Source organism: Hypanus sabinus, chromosome 11 (genome assembly GCF_030144855.1).
Source record: "Hypanus sabinus isolate sHypSab1 chromosome 11, sHypSab1.hap1, whole genome shotgun sequence".
In the NCBI taxonomy this organism is placed as follows: domain Eukaryota; kingdom Metazoa; phylum Chordata; class Chondrichthyes; order Myliobatiformes; family Dasyatidae; genus Hypanus; species Hypanus sabinus.
In genome coordinates, this window is record NC_082716.1 from 106,839,607 (window position 1) to 106,861,397 (window position 21,791).

Sequence of the window (21,791 nt, forward strand, 5' to 3'; positions counted from 1 at the left end):
GCTGTACTATTCTATGTTCTATATGAGAAGATCGGAGGGGGTAGGGTGAAGCTGAAAGGCGGAAAGTGATTGTCAAAAGGGATACAGAACTGGATAAGGGAAAGGAACATGGGAAGGGAGGCCTAGGGAGAAAGAAAGAGGGAGGGGAGCACCAGAGGGAGATGGAGAACAGGCAAAGTGATGGGCAGAGAGATAGAAACAAAAGGAGGGGCAAATAAACTAAATAAATCAGGGATGGGGAAGAAGGGGAGGAGGGGCATTAACGGAAGTTAGAGAAGTCAATGTTCATGCCATCAGGTTGGAGGATACCCAGCCGGTATATAAGGTGATGTTCCTCCAACCTGAGTGAGGCTTCATCTTAACAGTAGAGGAGGCCATGGATAGACATATCAGAATGGGAATGGGATGTGGAATTAAAATGTGCGGCCACTGAGAGATCCTGTTTTCTCTAGCGGACAGAGCATAGAGCTGCTGGAAGGTTTATAAGATTATGAGAGGCATAGATAGAGTGGACAGGGAGTATCTGTTTTGCAGTATAGAAATGTACAACATCATTGAAGGTGAAGGGGGTAAGTTCAGAGGGGGTTTGAGGGACAAGTTTTTACTCAGAGTGGCAGATGCCTGGAATGCGCTGCCTGGTATGACGGTAGAGGCAAATACATTAGAGGCTTTTAACAGACGTTTGGATAGGCACATGAACATGAGGAAGATGGAGGGATATGGACACTCTGTAGCTGGGTGGGATTAGTTTTTGGGAGGTTTTTTTTTTATTTACTTTCATATTGGTTTGGTACAACATTGTGGGCCAAAGGGCTTGTTCCTGTGCTGTAGTCTTCTCTGTTCTAACCAGAGGTAGGGCTGTGTGTATCAAAAGAAGCCCCAAATGCTTATAGAACGGTTAGCAACAGAAAGACATTACCATTTTGGAGAATCCAGAAATATCAGACCGTTGTTAACAATCCAGAAAGGAATTCAGAAGAAACTCCAGTACCCAGAACAGTGAGACTGCAGAACTGAGTGACATCGACATATTTATGGGATACTTCCATCATATTGAGGAAGCGGGGAGAACATTATATTCATGGAGTGTCCAGGTGGGAGAGGATTTCTTGGCTTCACCAACATGGTACAGACCTATTCCTGTCTACATGTTGGAAACAGGACTGTTCATCGTTTTTAGGAGCAAGGGCAAAGGATAACTTTAAAATAGAGCATAAGAAGCTAAAGATGTACAGTATTGTGTTACTGAGAAATGAATCAGAATCAGGTTTAATATCACGGGCATATGTCACAAACTTTGTAAACTTTGCAGTAGAATGCAATATGTAATAATAGAAAAAAAATACTGCATATAATTAAATAAGCATGGCAAAAGTAGAAATAAACTGATGGCACTGACTAAACATCTCCAGTTCATTACAACAGAATTTAATAACCAAAGCTCTATCTACATTCTTAGGTGGATTTAAACAATCTGTGGCAAATAGCACTCTCTCTCTCTCTCTTTCACACACACAATCAACATGTCAGATTAATGAGTCATTCTCACACTTTCTGGGAGTTCAGTGTACACACAACATGGCCACTGCCATTCACGCTGTGCAACTGCACATTTCATTAGCAGTTAGGGCTTTGGGGGCATTAAAACGAGGGAGCAAAACCTCTTCCCCTGTGTTATAAATGGCAACAATGCCAGGTGGTTCAGATTAAAGGATCACACTGCAGGGAACAGATTATAAATGCAGGTGAAATCCTCTAACAGTGAGCCACATTTAGTGCCTTACTGCACGAACTCAAATTCCCCCCCTCCCCTTCATGTCTGTTCTGCACAATAACTTGAGGTTTATGAAATCTTGAGGAGCATAGATTGATAGGTGAATACTCTTAGTTCTTTTCCCAGGGTCATCATCATGTGCCGTGTCATATGACATGGCTAGTCGTGGTCTTTCCATGACCATGAATGCTCTCGGCAATTCTTTTCAACAGAAATGGTTTGTCATTGCCTTCTGGGAGGTCTCTTTATAAGATGGGTGACCCCAGCCATTATCAATACTCTTCAGAGATTGTCTGCCTGGTGTCAGTGGTCACATAACCAGGACTTGTGATCTGCACCAGCTGCTCATACGACCAACCACCAGCTGCTCCTGTGGCTTCACGTGACCCAGATCTTGGGGGGAGGGAGCTAAGCAGATTCTACACCTTGACCAAGGGTGTCCTGCAGGCTAGTGGAGGGAAGGAGTGCCCTATACCACCCCACCACCCAGGGTAGAGGGGGTCTAAACTAGACAGCACACGCTTAAGGTGAGATTTGAAACTTGGTCTCTGCCATCAGTTTCAGAGGGTGGTGGGTAAAAAGAACAAGGTGCTGGAGGAAGTGGTAGAGGTATATAAACACAAAGTACACTGCAGATGCTGTGGTCAAATCAACACGTACAACACACTGGAGGAACTCAGCAGGTCGGGACGCATCTGTGGAAACGAGCAGTCAACGTTTTGGGCCGAGACCCTTCGTCAGGACTGAAGGAGGAGGGGGCAGGGGACCTATAAAGAAGGTGGGGAGAGGATAGAAGGTGCCAGGTGAAAAACCAATCAGAGGAAAGACCAAGGGGTGGGGGAGGGGAAAGGCAGGAAAGGTGAAGGAGGAATGTAAGGAGAAAGCACTATTGAGTAGTAGAAGGTGGCAGAATCATGAGAGAGGTGATAGGCAGCTAGAAGGGGAGGCAGAGTGAAACTGGGATGGGGGAAGGGAGAGAGAGGGAATTACCAGAAGTTGGAGAATTCAATGTTCATACCACCAGGCTGGAGGCTACCCAGACTGTAGATGAGGTGTTGCTCCTCCAACCTGAGTTTGGCCTCATCATGGCAGTAGAGGAGGCCACGTATGGACATATCCGAATGGGAATGAGAGGGAGAGTTGAAGTGGGTGGCAACCAGGAGATCCTGTCTGTTGTGGCGGACGGAGAGGAGGTGCTCGACGAAGAGGTCCCCCAATCTGCGTCGGGTCTCGCCAATACAGAGGTATATACACTGGTTAAAAGACATTTAGATGGTTTAGACCCGAGGTTCCCAACCTGGGGTGCCCGGACCCCTTGCTTAAGGGTATTGGTCCACAGTACAGGTGTCCCCTGTATGTTGAGCTTTCGCTCTATGTCACCTCGGTGTTACGAAAGACCTACATTAGTTACCTGTTTTCACTAACAGATGTTTTCACTGTTACGAAAAAAGGCAGCACGCACCCTGAGCAGCCGAGCTCCTCCTCTGGAACTGCATTCTCGCTGGTATTGCTTAAACACGTGCCTGTGAGCATCTGTGCTTTATCTCGACTTATTTTGGGCATCCATTAGCAAGATGAGTTCGAAGGTATCGGAAAAGCCTAAAAGAGTGCATAAGGGTGTTACGCAGCGTAAAACCAGACATAATAAAGCGTTTCGATCGTGGTGAACAAAGTAAGGATATGCAACACACACAAAATGCTGGTGGAACGCAGCAGGCCAGGCAGCATCTATAAGAAGAAGCGCTGTCGACGTCTCGGCCTGAGATGTCGACAGCGCTTCTCCTTATAGATGTTGCCTGACCTGCTGCATTCTACCAGCATTTCGTGTGTGTTGCTTGAATTTCCAGCATCTGTAGATTTCCTTGTGTTTGCCTGAAGTAAGGATATAGTGAGTTTGGCTAAGGGTTTATGGAAATTGACGAAGATGATGTTGAAGAGGTTTTGGCATCCCCTCACCAAGAACTGACAGATGAAGAGCTGATGAAGATGAAAGGATAACAATTGAATCCGAACACAGTAGCGAACGGCCTGAAAGTGAAGTCGTCCAGGAACTGAACGGGAAGCAACTGCATGAGATTTTTGCTGCGATTGACAACGCTGCAATGGTTGCAGAAAAGTACGTCTTTAATTTTGAAACGGTACATAGGTTTAGGGCATATTTTCAGGATGGTTTGAGTGCTTACAAAGAACTGTATGATAGAACAATGTGCGAGGCTAAGCAGTCAAACATACTGTCGTTTTTCAAGCTTTCCACATCAGCCACAGCAGAAAACGAAACTCGACCTTTGACATTGAGGCAGGCAGACATAGACGAAAGTGACCTGCCTGCCCTGATGGAAACAGATGACAATGAGATGACACCCCAGTCTCCTCTACCTCCCACTACCCCAACCTCCGACCACTCAGCCTAACACACCATCATCAGTGTGCTCGCTGTCCTCCCAATTCCAGTAAGTGAAACTACATTGGACATACATTATTTCTACTTTATATAGGCTGTGTACTTTTATATGTCACTTGGTAGCTTCATAGCTTAAAGGTTACTGGAAAAAGTGTTTCTGCTGAGAGCACTTGTGTGAGATTTTCACTGCGGTGGACAGTGCTGCGATAATCGCAGAAAAGTACTCCTACATTATATAGGCTGTGTATTTATCAGATCATTCCTGCTTTTACTACATATTACTACTATTTTAGGTTTTGTGTGTTATTTGGCATGACTTGGTAGGTTATTTTTTGGGTCTGCGAACGCTCACAAATTTTTCCCATATAAATAAATGGTAATTGCTTCTTCACTTTATAACATCCCGACTTATGAACCATTTCACAGGAACGCTCTACCTTTGGATAGCGGGGGAAACTTCAGAGGATTACAAGGAATGTAGGGAAATGGGACTAGCTCAAGTAGACATCTTGGTCAGGGTGGACAAGTTGGGCCACAAGGCCACTTACTATGCTGCCTAACTCCAGGATTGGCATTAGACAATGCCGAGATCTGGGTTAAAATCAGCAGAGGTTTCTGGAACAGGCTGCTGTATGGCAGCAGATATGACACCGGTGTTTGAAAGGCTACAATGGCAAAACAAATTTCTTCAAAAGTGTTGTTTCCTCAGAACTTCTTTTTGTTTATGATAGACCACTTTAAGCTGAACACAAATATAACTTCAGACTACTTGTATCACGTAGGAATTTGGAGAAACAAGAAATTAACTTTTAGTGCATAACAATGCTGACACTGCAGTAGTTCAACTAAGCTAAAAATGTTTTTTTTAATGATTTTCATTTGTACTCGGTGTCTGAAGCTTCTCACTTAAGTGTCCAACAATAATCAGCCAGTATTGATGGATTCCAGTTGCCCTGATACCATTTCTCCATGATCACAATGTCCTGGTGAAACCTTTCACCGTGCTCGTCACTGACAGTGCCAAGACTTGCAGGGAAGAAGTCTAAATGGGAATGCAGAAAATGAATCTTTAGTGACATGTTGCACTTCATGGTTTTTGTATGCTTGAAGCATGTTGTCAACCAGCTGCACATAGTTTGATGCTCTGTAGTTGCCAAGAAAACTTTCAACAACATCCTTGAATGCCTTCCATGTGATTTTCTCCGGTCCCACTAGAAGTTCTTCGAATTGCCTGACATTGATGACCTGTTTGGTTTGTGTTCTGAATTGAAATAACAAATGGTGCGTGATAGGGAAATTTTCATGGTAAGACATACCCAAAAGTATTCAGGAAGCAAAATCTTTGTAGTCCAGGGCTAACAGATAGCCACATGAATATGCAGCAAGTGGAGGGTATGGATGAAGAGAATTAAGATTAATTCACCATTGTGTTCTGTGCAGGCTGAGGTAGCCTGTTCCTGTGCTGTCGTACAGTAGCGAGAAAGGCCCTCCTGCCCATTCGTGTCCATGCAAAATGTATATTCAAGCTAATCCCTTTTCTTAATAAAAGCATAGACTAGTTTCTAAATGGAGAGAAAATTCAAAAAAGGTGCAAAGGGATGTGAAGTCCTTGTGTAAGATTCCCTCAAAGTTAATTTGCAGGTTGAATCAGTGGTGACGAAGCCAAATGAGATGTAGCATTTGAGAAGATTAGAATATAAAAGCAAGGATATGATGTCGAGGGTTTATGAGGCACTGGTGAGACTTCACTTGGGGCACTGAGAGCAGTTTTGGGCCCCTTATCTGAGAAAGGATGTGATGACATTGGAAAGTGTTCAAAGGAGATTGGTAAAAATTATTCTGGGATTGAAGGGCTTGTCATACGAGAACCATTTGATGCCTCTGAGCATCCACTCACTGGAATTCAGAAGAATGAGGGGAGACCTCATTAACATAAAGAAATGGGGATCCCTGATCTAGGTTCTTTAATATTCAGTAGGTTTTAATGAGCTCTCTCACCTCATTCTTCTAAACACCAGCAAGTACAGGCCCAGAGCCAAACACTCCCCATTCCCTTCCATTCCTGGGATCGTTCTTTTATAACCTGGACCCTTGAACTCATCCTCTGGACTCTTCAGTGTCAGCACATCCTTTCCTAGATAAGGGGCCCAAAACTGTTCACAGTTCTCCAAAGATGGCCTTATAGAGCCTCAGCACACATCAGAATGCAAGATCTAAACCCTCTTCTCATTGATACCATCAGGAAGGAGGTACAGAAGCCCGAAGGCACACACTCTTCGATTTGGGAACAGCTTCTTTCCCTCTGCCATCCTATTTATGAACAAACATTGAACCTATGAACACCATCTCACTTTTTTAAAAGATTGCTTTTGCACTACTTATTTTAATGGAACTATTTAATAAAGAATTACTGTAAATTGGTTTTTTCCTACTTTATCATGTATTGCGTTGTAATGCTGCAGCAAAATCAACAGATTTCAAGACACGTGCCAGTGAAATTAGACCTGATTCTGACTGAGTTCAACAGGGCATTGGCACTGTCAGGGCCACATGGAGAGCTACTGAAATCCTACACCCAAGGGGGAGAAATGTTTAAAACAAGCGCTTTTAAATAAACCATGTTAGTTTAAAGGACTCCAACTTCATTCAAATCCAGCTTCAGAGCAAATGGAGTTCCACAGTCACATTCTTTGAAGTTTGAGCTAGGTCTCTCCATATCCCTGCCATTTCTGCCTGATGTGATATCACAAGTGCCCGACAGATTATCCAGTGTACTGTGTGAATGTAAACAAAATGGTGATTAAGAGCGGACCTTCAACAGGCCCTTGCTCCAGATCACCCGACCTCCCCCTAATTAAAATAACATTATCTCCACTCCCAAGCCTGGCTTTCCTTACTGCATTCCCCAGAGGAAAATCAATGCTTAGCCTTCATCAATTCAGGTGTGCACACTGGGAGCAGGATTGAAACAAAGACAGCATCAAATGTCAAGCTGATCTCAAATTACTGTCCCAGCATTGCAGTACTGCTGTGGGAAGATGGGGGAATTCATCTATTTTAGAGTTGGCTGGCTCTGTCAAGATTCTTAATTGAGAGTTATTTTTCAACTCTGGCAGATTAATTCAAATATAGGAAAGAGTAACATGGAGAACTAAGAAGCTACTTATTTCCTGGGAATTAACATTAGTAAATTGGCTTATTATTTTCACATAGTAAGTACAGTGAAAAGTTTGTCTTGCATGCCATCCATACAAATCAACTCATCGTGAGGTTGATAAGACATCAGAGCAAATTGGCCCATCGAGTCTGCTTCACCATATCATCATGGCTGATCCATTTTCCCCCTCAGCCCCAATCTCCTGCCTTCTCCCTGTACCCCTTCACACACTAACTAATCAAGAATCTAACAGCCTCTGCCTGAAATGTATTCAATGACTTGGCCTCCACAACAAATTTCACAGATTCACCACTCTCTGGTTGAAAAAATTCCTCATCTCTTTATCTATTCTGAGGCCTTGATGTCCTCTGGTCCGAGACTCCCGCAGCATAGGAAACATCCTCTTCACATCCACTCTTTGAAACGAACCAGGGAAACACTGCCCATCCTAGCACTCCTCTGAGGTGGAGTTAATAAGGCCCTGAGCTCAGGCTATTCCCTTCAGTCACAGGCAAAGCCCTCCCCACCACATCTGTGCTGCTACAAGAAAGCAGCAACCATTATCAAGGACCCCCACCACCATCCAGTCCAAGCTCTGCTCTCGGTCCTACCATCAAGGAACCTTAACACCAGATGTAGGAACAGTTATTAATCTTCAACCATCAGGCTCCCGAACCAGTATGAACACTCACCACAACAGGCCTCAGGTCCCACACCACCAGGTTCAGGAACAGTTGTTACCCCACAACCATCAGGCTCCAGAACCAGTGTGGATAACTTCACTCACCACAATGAGCCTCAGGTCCCACACCACCAGGTTCAGGAACAGTTATTACCCCACAACCATCAGGCTCCAGAACCAGTGTGGATAACTTCACTCACCACAATCAGCCTCATGTCCCACACCACCAGGTACGGGAACAGTTATTACCCCACAACCATCAGACTCCTGAAGCAGTGTGGATAACTTCTCTCCACACAATGAGCCTCAGGTCCCACACCACCAGGTTTAGGAACAGTTATTATCCCACAACCATCAGGCTCCTGAACCAGTGTGGATAACTTCACTCACCACAATGAGCCTCAGGTCCCACACCACCAGGTTCAGGAACAGTTATTACCCCTCAACCATCGGGCTCCTGAACCAGTGTGGATAACTTCACTCACCACAATGAGCCTCAGGTCCCACACCACCAGCTTCGGGAACAGTTATTACCCCATAACCATCAGGCTCCTGAACCAGTGTGGATAACTTCACTCACCACAATGAGCCTCAGGTCCCATACCACCAGGTTCAGGAACAGTTATTACCCCACAACCATCAGGCTCCTGAACCAGTGTGGATAACTTCACTCACCACAATGAGCCTCAGGTCCCACACCACCAGCTTCGGGAACAGTTATTACCCCACAACCATCAGGCTCCTGAACCAGTGTGGATAAATTCACTCACCACAATGAGCCTCAGGTCCCACACCATCAGGTTCGGGAACAGTTATTACCCCACAACCATCAGGCTCCTGAACTAGTGTGGATAACTTCACTCACCACAATGAGCCTCAGGTCCCACACCACCAGCTTCGGGAACAGTTATTACCCCACAACCATCAGGCTCCTGAACCAGTGTGGATAAATTCACTCACCACAATGAGCCTCAGGTCCCACACCACCAGGTTCAGGAACAGTTATTACCCCACAACCATCAGGCTCCTGAACTAGTGTGGATAACTTCACTCACCACAATGAGCCTCAGGTCCCACACCACCAGCTTCGGGAACAGTTATTACCCCACAACCATCAGGCTCCTGAACCAGTGTGGATAACTTCACTCACCACAATTTTGAACGGATTTCCCAACCTATCGACTCACTTTCAATGACTCTACAACTCATTTTCTCAATATAATTTTTTCACTTATTTATTATTGTTACTCATTTCTTTTTGTATTTGCACAATTTGTCAGTCTTTGTGTGCAGTTTTTCACTGATTCTATTGTACTTCTGTGTTCTACTGTGAATGCCTGCAAGAAAACAGAGAAAAACAACAAATCATGCAAACAGTAAAGGCAAACAACAGCATTTAAAACAAAAGTGCGTCCTCAGACACAAAGCCTGGAGCAGCCAGAGCAGGACCACAGCCTCACTTTAGCCCATTGCAGAATAAATGTCACAGAGCCTGCAGACACAAAGTCCGGAACAGACGACAGCCTCAGTTCTGCACAGAGCAGAGGAAACATTGCAGAGCAGCCAGCAAAGCCATCCAAACCCTGGCATCTTGTCCCAACACCCTGCCTTTTCAATCCATCTGACCCAGCATTTAAATCGTCCTACCATCAGATCATTACTCACTCATGGACCTGGGCCCTGTCACACCAGCACAATTTGGGCCTGAACCCTCCCGCCAGGTCCTGGCCCGTACCCAACCTTTCCAAATTGGCACAGCGCTTAAATTGACATATTTAATGACATATGATGATAAATGATACTTCAAAATGGAAGTACTTAAATATTGTAGTAGCACTGTGCTCAGGAAAGCAAAGGATCACAGCAACAAGCATGATTAGTCAACCCAAACAATCTGCCACGCTAAGACAATAGTAAAAGAGAAGATAAACAGACATTTCTGCCTGGTCTCATTTGGAACTTTTAATCGTAACTGGAACAAAAATAAAGCAAGGTATGAGAAATCCACAGTAAAATAAATTTAGTTTGAACGCCCCAGTTGCCCCACAACAATTCCCGTCAACAGGAACGTTGGCTGGAGACCATAACCCACTCATCACTTGCACTAGTTCCACTCAGCTGTTCTGTAATGTCCCACTGCAGCTGCAGCTTTGCCAACTCGAGTAGCTTCACATTGCAGAAATAAACCTTGACCTTTTCTCTCAGCCCTTGTAATTGAACTCACTTTCCAGATGTCTTCAAATCACTCTTCTGTTCCAATGACATCTTCAACACATGCCCAGTTTCTCTCTGAAGGAACCAAATCTCTCCGAACAATTTAAACCGGGAATAAATTTTTCTTTTCCTCACTGTAATTATTACTGCACATGTTGTTTTGAAGGACAATCAGAAGACCAGAAGTTCAGTCCTCATCGAAGGAGCAGGAGTGGGAAGTATATCTATCCTGGGCCCAACATATTAATGCAATTACAAAGACAGCACAACAGTGGCTATATTTCAGTAGGAGTCTGAGGAGATTTGGTATGTCACCAAAGTCTCTCGCAGCTTCGACAGTGAAACTAAACCAGGTAAGACTAGCCAGCAGCCTCATAATCTGGTGAGATGGAGACATGCCTGTCCCAGCATGTGACATCAGCTCTGGCGGACTGGGCGGACGAGATCTACAGTGAGATCCAATCGCCAGGAAGGTGGTACTGCAACACAGAAGACCTCATGGTCGTCCACTGCAGCCAAGAAAGACCCTGGTTTCAGATGCTTTTCCATACCATGGATCCAGATTTCTGAGCTCCAGAGAGTGGAACTGCCCCAGTCCAAAGACTTATCCACTTTAAAAACTCTCTCACACAGGTTTCCTATCATTGTTGGACACGATAGACAATCGCCACAGTGGGTTGCATCACTGCCTGGTACGTAGGGGCCAGAGCACACGATCAGAAATAAGCTGCAAAGTTGTGAGCTCAGTCAGCTCCTTCACAGGAAATGGCCTCCCACTGTCCAGGACATCTTCAAAAGGCAGCATCCATCACCGAAGACCCCCATCACCCAGGAACTACCCTCTTCTCATTGCTACCATCAGGAAGGAGGTACAGAGCCTGAAGACACACTCAACACATTAGGAACAGCTACTTCCCTTCTGCCAGATTCCTGAATGGGCATGAACACCACCTCAATTTTTTTTTAAACAATATTTCTGATTGGAATTTACCGTTTTTTATTATTAAGTATTGCTGTCACAAAACAATAAATTTCACGCCATTTGCTAGTGATACTAACCATGATTTTGATTCTGGGGCATGAGACTGAAGCCCCTGGGAAGTCAAAGAACCAGTGTCTGTGAGATTGCTGGAGACTAGAGGCCCAGATACGACTGCGTGCGTGCACGTGGGTCTGTGTGTAGGAGGGAGGAAGGGGCTTATTATGCTGCTGAACATTTCGGACACCATGTTGGTGCTGGAATGTGTGGTGACACTTGCGACCTGCCCCCAGCACGTCCTTACGTTGTGTTGTTAACACAAAGGATGCGTTTCACACAAAATGCTGAAGGAACTCAGCAGACCAGGCTGCATCAATGGACGAGTACAGTCGACATTTCGGGCCGAGACCTTTCATCAGGGGAAGGAAGCCAGAAAGAGAAGGTGGGGAGGGAGAAGGAGCAGAGGCTATAGGTGAAGGCTCATCAACCCCATTACCTTCCCCCTCACCGGGCTTCCCTTATCACCAACCTGCCGAGTCCCTCGAGCATTTTGTGTGCATCAATCTGAAAGCTTTTTCACTGGCCACACCAGGGATGTCCGAAACTGGCTTACAACAATGTGAGCGCACATCCCCAGGAACACAGTTCAACCACAATCACATACCAGCTTTGATCTGTCAGGCTTGGTGAAGGGTATTGAAGCTGCCTCACTGACAAGAGAAATAACCAGTAACAACAGGAGAAATCACAGGCGGCCTCCAGGTCTCCATCACAGCAGATAACTCAGAACAGAAACGTGTATTTATATCGGCACCCATAACTCTCTGTCAAGATAACAAGATAAAGAGAGGGGAGGTCAGAGGTAAAAGGGAGCTTTCAAGTGAAAGCAGAAAGTGATAGAGACAGTGAAGAGGCCAACTAGAGTTTGATGAAGGTTAGCTGTGACTCTTCTCTCAATTCCTTCTACCCACTCACTTCACAACTGAACGCTGCTGCTCTCCCATCATTTCTTTGTTCTATACCACCCACGCCTCCCACTAATTCTCCTTTTTTAAATAAATCACAGTCAGCCTGACAGAAAACAAACTTAAAAGCTTATTGAAATCACTGGGGTTATGTGGTGCTATGTCAAATATATTTTAATAAATATTTAACAAGAAACTTTTGCTAAACAAGTTAGGTTTGGAAGTAACTCAGAAAATGTGTAGCTCAGACAGTCGATGTTTGGGTTGATCTGGGTTGTTCTCCGAACTTGGCAACTTACTTGTGAACGTTTCATCACCATACGAGGAGACATCATCGGTGCGCTGTTCACTTGTGGTGTGTCATCTGAATGCTAGTCTCTTACATATTCTTAAATCAGCTGATTGGTCGTCAAGTCAGAAACTCACTTGCGGTGTGGGGGGAAATCTCGTCGCTGATTGGTCGTGTTTGCTTGTGCCACAACTTTCACTGATGCCCACCCTCTCGACCTTCATGGGTAGAGGCGAATCCAGCTGGGCATCCGTGAAAGTCCTGGTGCAAGTGCACATGAAACATGCAGGGGAATTCCTAGAAGCGTAGCTTTCCACAAACAATTCTGTAAACAGACATAGACCTTGATCCTACTTACGAGCTGATGCGGGCAAAATTCCAGAGCACAACGCACAAAGCTCGCCATGTAACCTATCAGCAATGAGATTTCCTCCCCACATCACAACTGAGTTTTTGAAATGATGACCAACCAGCTGATTGATAAGTATATAAAGGCCAAGCATTCGGAGGACACAGCACAACCAGCAGCACACTGATGATGTCTCCTCATATGGTGAAGAAACGTTTACAAGTAAATTGCCAAGATTGGAGATTACCTTTACTTCTCACACGTACATTTACTTCAAATCAAATAAGCAAGAATTGTGCAGCGCAGCCTGCAAGTGTCACCACGCTCTAGCGCCAACACAGCCTGTCCACGATTTACTAACTCTGGATGGCACTGTGGGTAGCACAACGCTTTACAGTACAGGCGACCTGGGTTCAATTCCCAACACTGCCTATATGGAGTTTGTACGTTCTCCGTGTCCGTGTGGGTTTCCTCCGGGTGCTCCGGTTTCCCCCCACAGTCCAAAGACGTACCAGTTGGTAGGTTAATTGGTCATTGTAAATTGTCCTGTGATTAGGCTGGGGTTAAACAGGGGATGACAAGACAGAGTGGCTTGAAAGCCTGGAAGGAGCTAATCCACTCTGTATCTAGAACCCCACCCCCCTATTGTACTCTCTACGTCCACTTAGTTTCAATGAGTTCCCCTTCATTCTGAACTCCAGCCAGAGGCCCAGCTGTGTACGGATTCAGTCTGCCTGCTGGATTTCCCATCGAGCAGCTCTCACTACACTCCAATTTCCATCGAGTGGCTTCTTTTGGGAATGTTGTGGAAGACAGTGGCGCAGAGTACTACAGCTCCTGCAGATTCTCACAGCCAGACTCAGGGACAGCTTCTTCCCCACTGCTGTCAGCCTCCTGAACCAGTCACCTCTCTCCCGCTGGGTTCTCTGATATTGTCACTGTCGTTTTAATTTGATGCTGCCTCAGACTGAATCAGAATCAGGTTTATTATCACAGCTTTATTATAAAGAAAAATCGTGAATTACAGCAAATATATATAAAAAGTTAAATTAAATAAGTAGAGCAAAAGTAAAAACAAAGAAGTAGTGAGGTAGCATTCCTGGGTTTAATGTTCATTCAGAAATCGGATGACAGAGGGGAAGGAGCTGTTCCTGAATCATTGAGTGTGCCCCTTCAAGCTCCTCCCGGAGGGTAACAGTGAGAAAAGGGCATCCCTGGGTGATGGAATCCTCAATGATGGACATCACTTTTCTGAGGCACTGTTCCTGGAAGATGTTACGGAGGCTAGTACCCATGATGGAGCTGTCTAAGTTAATAACTCTGTAGCTTACTTCGATTCTGTGCAGTAGCCTCTCCCTCTCCCATGTCAGGCGATGATGCAGCCAGATCTCCACGGTACAGCTGGAGAAATTTGTGAGTGATTTAGGTGACGTCCCAACTCCTCAAATTCCTAATGAAATATAACCATCGTCTTGCCTTCTTTATAGCTACATCGATATGTTGGGATAGTCATAGATGCTGACATCCAGCAAATTGCTCACCCTTTCCACTGCTGATCCCTCCATGAGGAACTGGTGTGTGTTCCTCCGTCTTACCCTTTCTGAAGTCGACAATCAGCTCTTTTGTCTGACTGACGTTGAGCGCACTGCAGTCTTCCCAGGATTGTTTTTTTTTGTGCTGACTGTATTTGTTCGGGTATTTTGGGAGGCAAGGTGGGGATATGTCTTTACCAAAGACAGGTGTAAAGTGCTCCTTCTCTCCACTAGCTTTCAGGTCACCTTTGGGCAAAAAGGTGTTTAACCGCTCTCACCACCACTCCCCCTCCCCTCCCACCCCAGATCAGGGTCACGTGAAACCATGGGAACATGGGATCAGGCGGTGGATGGTCTGAGCAGCCGACACATATCACAAGCCCTGGTTATGTGACCACTGATGCCAAGCAGACAGTCTCTGAAGAGTATCGATGATGGCTGGTGTCACCCATCTTGTAAAGAAACTGCCCAGAAGGCAATGACAAACCACTTCTGTAGAAAAATTTGCCAAGAACAATCATGACCACCATAATGATGAGGATGATAATGATTTTAATATGACCGTGTTTTTAATATGACTGTTTCCTGTCAGCTCCATGTGACAGCAATAGGCTACATTGGATTCTCATCCCACCAAGATCAGTCCTCCTGTTTCAATCGCTGCAACAAGTTCAGTGACCATGAGCTGGAGTGAGAGAAATCAAAGCTTTTTCCTACAGCTTACCAAGTATTTGATATAACTTTCGTCTTTATTAGTATCAGCATTACTGAAGACAAATCACTCATTTCCCCCCCCATCACCCCCACCCACACTGAGTTGGTCTCAGTTCCACCCACTGTGGACAGAGCCATTCCTCATGACCAAGCATAGCCCATCTCTGACACCCACAGCTAGCAGTACACACTAGCAGCTTAATGAGGAGAAACACCCTCAAAGCATTTAATACCCTTTCTGCTAACCGACACAGAACCAATATCCCTCTCCCACTCCCTTCTCGTCTCTGACCCCCACTCCATCCTCTTCCCCACCACTCTCCTCTCACTCCCCTAACCCCACCCCTCTCCTCTACCCCTCCTCTCTCCCGCACTCCTCTCCTCTACCCCTCCTCTCCTCACCGCACTCTTCTCCACCCCTACTCTCTACCCATTACTCTCATCTCAACCACTTGTTTCTTCTCCTTCACTGCCATCTTTTCTACCTTCTCATCTCCTCTCTACCTCCCTCTCCTCTCCTCTCCCCCACCCCACTCCACTCCTCCTCTCCCCCTCCCCACTCCTCTCTACCTCCCTCTCCTCTCCCCCTCCCCACTCCACTCCTCTCCCCCTCCCCACTCCTCTCTACCTCCCTCTCCTCTCCCCCACCCCACTCCACTCCTCCTCTCCCCCTCCCCACTCCTCTCTACCTCCCTCTCCTCTCCCCCACCCCACTCCACCTCCTCTCCCCCTCCCCACTCCTCTCTACCTCCCTCTCCTCTCCCCCCCCACTCCACTCCTCCTCTCCCCCTCCCCACTCCTCTCTACCTCCCTCTCCTCTCCCCCCACCCCACTCCACTCCTTCTCTCCCCCTCCCCACTCCTCTCCCCCACCCCACCCCCTCTACCGCTTCTTTCCTCTCCCCATTATCCCTCCTCTCTATCCTCTCCTCTCCCCTACCCTGCCCTGCCCTACCCTACCCTACCCTACCCCACCCCACCCCACCCCTCACCCCCATGACGCCTCCTACCTGCTCCTGTCGCTCTCCCCACCACATCCGGGAACCGCAAACCACATCCGGGCGACCGGCTCACCAAGGCGACGGGATAGACCATTTCCGCCGTAGGAAGGGGGGACGGGACGGACCAACTCCGCCGGGAGGGGGTTTAGGGCGGGACTTCCGGTCCCTATGCCCCGCCCTCCGGCTCAGCTGGTGGCGTCCGGCACTAAACACTTAACAAGATCACAAGGCAGTGGTGGTGTTGATCAGCCATACTGCTTGGGGAAAGTTTTAGATTCGGATAGTCCTGGTGTGGATGCTACGGAGCCTACTCCCAGATGGAGTGGGATCCCTCGTCATGTTCCCAGACCTTTCTGCAACCATCCTAATGAATGTTAGGATGCTCTCCACTGTAGAATGATGTGAGTATAGATGTGCAAAATCGGGCTTTCTTCAGCCTCCTCAGAAAGTAGAGCTGTTGGTGAGCTTTCCTGACTGTGTAGGGTGCGTCCTAGGGCCATGGGAGGTTGAATTGGGAAAGGTTTCGATTTTCAGCCAAACCACATTCCCCTGTGGCTGTTGTACAGTGAGCCTCAGGTCCCACACCACCAGGTTCAGGAACAGTTATTACCCCTCAACCATCAGGCTCCTGAACCAGTGTGGATAACTTCACTCACCACAATGAGCCTCAGGTCCCACACCACCAGGTTCGGGAACAGTTATTACCCCACAACCATCAGGCTCCTGAACCAGTGTGGATAACTTCACTCACCACAATGAACCTCAGGTCCCACACCACCAGGTTCAGGAACAGTTATTACCCCACAACCATCAGGCTCCTGAACCAGTGTGGATAACTTCACTCACCACTATGAGCCTCAGGTCCCACACCACCAGGTTCGGGAACAGTTATTACCCCACAACCATCAGGCTCCTGAACCAGTGTTGATAACTTCACTCACCACTATGAGCCTCAGGTCCCACACCACCAGGTTCGGGAACAGTTATTACCCCTCAATCATCAGGCTCCTGAACCAGTGTGGATAACTTCACTCACCTCAACTCTGAACTGATTCCACAACCTATGGGCTCACTTTCAAGGTCCCGACAACTCTTCTCTTTTACCTCGGTCTTTCAATGAACTCACCCAATCGTTCTGCCGTGGTTTGGTATCTGATCACCTCACATTGTAAAATTTTAAATAGCATTGAAACTGATTTAGCAAACATCAGGATGACGAGCGCTAATGTGGCATGGGTTGGTTCCCCAAGTAAATATATTGATCACCCTCCAAGATTGAGTAAAAAAATGTGTGGCTTCTTGGTAGTTAATCTTAGGAATGTGTGGCTTCATGGTAGTTTATCTTAGAGTTAAACAAAGGAAAAGATATAGAACATGTGAACTAAAGAGAACTAAGACAAAGACAAGATGCCAGCTCTTGGAGAGACTGACACTTCTATACTGAGGTAAGGGTACATTTCTGAGATAAGCGAATGGCCAATTAAAAGACATACAAACACAGCATGTGTGTCACGTTCGAACACTGAGCCAATGAAAGCTGATTAAATGTTATGTAACTGCTATACCACTTTGTAACCAGTAGGTGGAGGCAAACACCACATATTGTGAAAAATACAAGCTTGTTTAAAAAATGTAACTACAATTTTAGTCTTGCTACATAACTTAATAATTCAACTAACACCCCTCTGAAAGCATTAAAACATGCAATTTCAACAGTACTTTAGTAATGAATTTACTTTGAAATGTGAAAGATGAGTGAGCTGTCCCGGAATGAACGCGCCAAACCCTGCCATCAGGGATGCTACACCTCCCTGGACACCTCATACACCCTGAAGGTGTTGCTGAAGCCACCCTCTCCTCATCTGCAAGAAGGGAGTTTTCCTTCGTCCACAATTTACAAATCATACAAGTGAACCCGGTCTCTGAGAGAGCTCGGTGAGGTTTCAAGTGGAGTGTGCAGCCTGGAGAAGGGACAGGAGCTCGCAGTCAATTCCATTTCCCGCCAACCTCGTCGATTAAGATTGAAATCACCGACGACGAGCTGGTGTTCAGTACCGTATGTCTGTGGTCGACCGGTTCCTCGCCCCGTGCCACCGGAGGAAGGAGCTGCGTACAAACAGTCTCTCTCTTGGAGTCCTGGGTCTTGGGCAAGGTTTCATCGACGCGGTTTGTGGACTGGACTCTGTTGTTAATGTTATGATGTGTTTCTGGCCTCCGGTCAATCCTTTTATCATTGCTGTTCTGTGGGAAATAGTCTGGGGTGGCCTGCAGATGGTGAAAGACACAGCACTGGTTTGAACTGAGTATGTCTGGACTCTTCCGTTGACTTTGTGGTTTGGTGTTTCATTTTTGCTCATATTTTCTTGCTGTTTGTGCAACTTGTTCTTTTTTCTTTGCACATTGGGTGTTTGACCGGGTTCCATGTGGGAAGATTAATCTCAGGGTTGTAGACCGCATACATACTTTGATCATAAATGCACTTTGAATCTTTATCGAAACCTTCCAGTTGTAAATGCTGCACCATCATCGAGGCCATTTGTGAGGAAGTCAAGGGCAGACTGCGTTTTATTCACATGATCATGTAGGCAGGCGGGAAGGGGGTCTGCGTTGAAGTACATTAGGAACTCTGAGTGCCCGGGATGCATGCTGTACACGCCAGCGCCACTAGAGGGAGCTGGTGCACGGAAGCCCATGCAGACGTAGTTTCTGTAATCGGGTTTATTATCGCTGACGGATGGAATTTACAAAGGGCCTTTGACCCACGATGCTGAGCTGTGCTTTAACCTACTCCCCCCTAAACTTTTACCTTCAAATTGTTCATGGGTTCATGTCATACGACACTGGCGATCATGATTTTGACAGTGATAGTTCTTGGCAAGTTTTTCTACAGAAGTGGTCTGCCATTGCCTTCTTCTGGGCAGTGTCTTTACAAGACGGGTGACCCCAGCCATTATCAATACTCTTCAGAGATTGTCTGCCTGGTGTCAGTGGTCACATGACCAGGACTTGTGATCTGCACCGGCTGCTCGTACGACCGTCCACCACCTGCTCCCATGTCTTCACGTGAACTTGTTGTGGGAGGGGAGGGCACTAAACAGGTGCTACACCTTGCCCAAGGGTGACCTGCAGGCTAGTGGAGGGAAGGAGCACCTTATACCCCCTTTGGTAGAGATGTATCTCTACCCCGCCACTTAAAATAAAAATTATGCCTCCTCCAATTTGCCATTTCCACCCTGGGGAAAAGAAAATCTCTGGATACCCACTCATTCTGTGCCTCTTATCATCTTGTCCACCTCTATCAAATCACTGCTCGTCCTCCTTCACTCCAAAGAGAAAAGACTTAACCTTTATGATGTGAAATTTGTTTTGCTGCAGTACAGCGAAGAGAAAAAATAGCATAAATAACAAAAAAATTAAAAATGCAAACTAAAAGGAATAACGAGGCAGTTTCCGGACAGTCCAGAAATCCAGCGGTGGAGAGGAAGAAGCCTTTTCCGGATTTTTGAGTGTGGGTTTAATGAACCGAAAAACACAAGAGATTCTGCAGATGCTGGAAATCCAAACCAGCACACACACAATGCTGGAGGAACTCAGCAGGTCAGGCAGCATCTATGAATTAGAGTGAACAGCCAAATGTTTTGAGCCGAGACCCTTCTTCAGGGCTGGAAAGGACAGGGAGAAGTCAGAGTAAGAAGTTGGGGGGAGGACAGGATGAAGTACAGGGTGGTAGGTGATAAGTGAAGCTGGAAGAGGGGGAATGGGGTGAAATAAAGAGCTGGGAACACACACAAAATGCTGGAGGAACTCAGCAGGTCAGATAGTGTCTATGGTCAGAGTAACACACACAAAATGCTGGAGGAACTCAGCAGGTCAGACTGAGACTATGGTCAGAGTAACACACAATGCTGGAGGAACTCAGCAGGTCAGACTGAGACTATGGTCAGAGTAACACACACAATGCTGGAGGAACTCAGCAGGTCAGACAGTGTCTATGGTCAGAGTAACACACACAAAATGCTGGAGGAACTCAGCAGGTCAGACTGAGACTATGGTCAGAGTAACACACACAATGCTGGAGGAACTCAGCAGGTCAGACAGTGTCTATGGTCAGAGTAACACACACAAAATGCTGGAGGAACTCAGCAGGTCAGACTGAGACTATGGTCAGAGTAACACACACAATGCTGGAGGAACTCAGCAGGTCAGACAGTGTCTATGGACAGAGTGACACACACAAAATGCTGGAGGAACTCAGCAGGTCAGACAGTGTCTATGGTCAGAGTAACTCACACAAAATGCTGGAGGAACTCAGCAGGTCAGACAGTGTCTATGGTCAGAGTAACTCACACAAAATGCTGGAGGAACTCAGCAGGTCAGACAGTGTCAATGGACAGAGTAACACACACAAAATGCTGGAGGAACTCAGCAGGTCAGACAGTGTCTATGGTCAGAGTAACACACACAAAATGCTGGAGGAATTCAGCAGGTCAGACAGTGTCTATGGTCAGAGTAACACACACAAAAAATGCTGGAGGAACTCAGCAGGTCAGACAGTGTCTATGGACAGAGTAACACACACAAAATGCTGGAGGAACTCAGCAAGTCGGACAGTGTCTATGGACAGAGTAACACACACAAAATGCTGGAGGAACTCAGCAGGTCAGACAGTGTCTATGGACAGAGCAACACACACAAAATGCTGGAGGAACTCAGCAGGTCAGACAGTGTCTATGGACAAAGTAGCACAGAAAATGCTGGAGGAACTCAGCAGGTCAGACAGTGACTATGGACAGAGTAACACACACAAAATGCTGAAGGAATTCAGCAGGTCGGACAGTGTCTATGGACAGAGTAACACACACAAAATGCTGGAGGAACTCAGCAGGTCAGACAGTGTCTACGGACAGAGCAACACACACAAAATGCTGGAGGAACTCAGCAGGTCAGACAGTGACTATGGTCAGAGTAACACACACAAAATGCTGGAGGAACTCAGCAGGTCGGACAGTGTCTATGGACAGAGTAACACACACAAAATGCTGGAGGAACTCAGCAGGTCAGGCAGTGTCTGTGGTCAGAGTAACACACACAAAGTGCTGGAGGAACTCAGTAGGTCAGACAGTGTCTATGGACAGAGTAACTCACACAAAATGCTGGAGGAACTCAGCAGGTCAGACAGTGTCTATGGACAGAGTAACACACACAAAATGCTGGAGGAACTCAGCAGGTCAGACAGTGTCTATGGTCAGAGTAACTCACACAAAATGCTGGAGGAACTCAGCAGGTCAGGCAGTGTCTGTGGTCAGAGTAACACACACAAAGTGCTGGAGGAACTCAGCAGGTCAGACAGTGTCTATGGACAGAGTAACTCACACAAAATGCTGGAAGAACTCAGCAGGTCAGACAGTGTCTATGGTCAGAGTAACTCACACGAAATGCTGGAGGAACTCAGCAGGTCAGGCAGTGTCAATGGATTGAGTAACACACACGAAATGCTGGAGGAACTCAGCAGGTCAGACAGTGTCTATGGACAGAGTAACACACACACAATGCTGGAGGAACTCAGCAGGTCAGACAGTGTCATTGGTCAGAGTAACACACACAAAATGCTGGAGGAACTCAGCAGGTCAGACTGAGACTATGGTCAGAGTAACACACACAATGCTGGAGGAACTCAGCAGGTCAGATAGTGTCTATGGACAGAGTAACACACACAAAATGCTGGAGGAACTCAG

General features: G+C 46.5%; 1 protein-coding gene across 2 annotated transcripts in view; it reads right to left on the minus strand.

Moving 5' to 3' along the window:
- Nucleotides 1-16,115, minus strand: part of pak4 (p21 protein (Cdc42/Rac)-activated kinase 4) — a 216,739-nt gene extending 200,624 nt beyond the window's left edge. Inside the window, exon 1 of one of the 2 annotated variants that reach the window (XM_059985032.1) lies at nt 16,066-16,115. The gene's annotated coding sequence lies outside the window, so the exon portion shown is untranslated. The remainder of the gene's footprint in view (nt 1-16,065) is intronic. The other variant, XM_059985034.1, reaches the window with a different exon arrangement.
- Nucleotides 16,116-21,791: the final 5,676 nt, after the last annotated feature.